The sequence below is a fragment of the Schistocerca piceifrons genome, chromosome 3 (genome assembly GCF_021461385.2).
Source record: "Schistocerca piceifrons isolate TAMUIC-IGC-003096 chromosome 3, iqSchPice1.1, whole genome shotgun sequence".
Taxonomy (NCBI): Eukaryota; Metazoa; Arthropoda; class Insecta; order Orthoptera; family Acrididae; genus Schistocerca; species Schistocerca piceifrons.
In genome coordinates, this window is record NC_060140.1 from 499454206 (window position 1) to 499456683 (window position 2478).

Genomic DNA, 2478 nt, shown 5'->3' on the forward strand with positions numbered 1-2478 from the left:
TGGAAGGTAAGAGACGAGGTACTGGCAGAAGTAAAGCTGTGAGTACCGGGCGTGAGTCGTGCTTCGGTAGCTCAGTTGGTAGAGCACTTGCCCGCGAAAGGCAAAGGTCCCGAGTTCGAGTCTCGGTCGGGCACACAGTTTTAATCTGCCAGGAAGTTTCATATCGGCGCACACTCCGCTGCAGTGAAAATCTCATTCTGGAAACATCCCCCAGGCTGTGCCTAAGCCATGTCTCCGCAATATCCTTTCTTTCAGGAGTGCTAGTTCTGCAAGGTTCGCAGGGGAGCTTCTGTAAAGTTTGGAAGGTAGGAGACGAGGTACTGGCAGAAGTAAAGCTGTGAGTACCAGGCGTGAGTCGTGCTTCGGTAGCTCAGTTGGTAGAGCACTTGCCCGCAAAAGGCAAAGGTCCCGAGTTCGAGTCTCGGTCGGGCACACAGTTTTAATCTGCCAGGAAGTTTCAGGTTTCAGATAGATTATATAATGGTAAGACAGAGATTTAGGAACCAGGTTTTAAATTGTAAGACATTTCCAGGGACAGATGTGGACTCTGACCACAATCTATTGGTTATGAGCTGTAGATTAAAACTGAAGAAACTGCAAAAAGGTTGGAATTTAAGGAGATGGGACCTGGATAAACTGACTAAACCAGGGTTTGTACAGAGTTTCAGGACGGGCATGAGGGAACAATTGACAGGAATGGGGGAAAGAAATACAGTAGAAGAAGAAGGGGTAGCTTTGAGGGATGAAGTAGTGAAGGCAGCAGAGGATCAAGTAGGTAAAAAGACGAGGGCTAGTAGAAATCCTTGGGTAACAGAAGAAATATTGAATTTAATTGATGAAAGGAGAAAACATAAAAATGCAGTAAATTAAGCAGGCAAAAAGGAATGCAAATGTCTCAAAAATGAGATCGATAGGAAGTGCAAAGTGGCTAAGCAGGGATGGCTAGAGGACAAATGTAAGGGTGTAGAGGCTTATCTCACTAGGGGTAAGATAGATACAGCCTACAGGACAATTAAAGAGACCTTTGGAGAAAAGAGGACCACTTGTATGAATGTCAAGAGCTCAGATGGAAATCCAGTTCTAAGCAAAGAAGGAAAAGCAGAAAGGTGGAAGGAGTATATAGAGGGTCTATAAAAGGGCGAGAACAATATTATGGAAATGGAAGAGGATGTAGATGAAGATGAAATGGGAGATATGATACTGCGTGAATAGTTTGACAGAGCACTGAAAGACCTGAGTCGAAACAAGGCCCCGGGAGTAGACAACATTCCATTAGAACTACTGACAGCCTTGGGAGAGCCAGTTCTTACAAATCTCTACCATCTGGTGAGCAAGATGTATGAGACAGGCGAAATACCCTCAGACTTCAAGAAGAATATAATAATTCCAATCCCAAAGAAATCAGAGGTTGACAGATGTGAAAATTACCGAACTATCAGTTTAATTAGTCTCGGCTGCAAAATACTAACGTGAATCCTTTACAGACGAATGGAAAAACTAGTAGAAGCCGACCTCGAGGAAGATCAGTATGGATTCCGTAGAAATATTGGAACACATGAGGCAATACTGACCCTACGACTTATCTTAGAAACTAGATTAAGGAAAAGCAAACCTACGTTTCTAGCATTTGTAGACTTAGAGAAAGCTTTTGACAATGTTGACTTGAATACACTATTTGAAATTCTGAAGGTGGCAGGGGTAAATTACAGGGAGCAAAAGGCTATTTACAATTTGTACATAAACCAGATGGCAGTTATAAGAGTCAAGAGACATGAAAGGGAAGCAGTGGTTGGGAAGGGAGTGAGACAGGGTTGTAGCCTTTCCCTTATGTTATTTAATCTGTATATTGAGCAAGCAGTGAAGGAAACAAAAGAAAAATTCGGAGTAGGTATTAAAACCCATGGAGAAGAAGTAAAAACTTTGAGGTATGCCGATGATATTGTAATTCTGTCAGAGACAGCAAAGGACCTGGAAGAGCAGTTGAACGGAATGGATAATGTCTTGTAAGAAGGATATGAGATGAACATCAACAAACGCAAAAGGAGGATAATGGAATGTAGTCGAATTAAGTCGGGTGATGCTGAGGGACTTAGATTAGGATATGAGACACTTAAAGTAGTAAAGTAGTTTTGATATTTGGGGAGCAAAATAACTGATGATGGTCAGAGTAGAGAGGATATAAAATGTAGACTGGCAATGGCAAGGAAAGCGTTTCTGAAGAAGAGAAATTTGTTAACATCGAGTATAGATTTAAGTGTAATGAAGTCGTTTCTGAAAGTATTTGTATGGAGTGTAGCCATGTATGGAAGTGAAACATGGACGATAAATGGTCTGGGAATGAAGAGAGTAGAAGCTCTTGAAATGTGGTGCTACAGAAGAATGCTGAAGATTAGATGGGTATATCACATAACTAATTAGGAGTTATTTAATAGGATTGGGGAGAAGAGAAGTTTGTGGCACAACTTGACTAGAAGGTGG

The 2478-nt window shown here is 41.7% G+C and overlaps 1 non-coding gene across 1 annotated transcript; it reads left to right on the plus strand.

The window, feature by feature from the left end:
• The first annotated feature begins 358 nt into the window (after positions 1–358).
• Trnal-caa lies at positions 359–433 on the plus strand. Its single transcript has one exon. It is a non-coding gene; the product is annotated as a tRNA-Leu (tRNA).
• Positions 434–2478: the final 2045 nt, after the last annotated feature.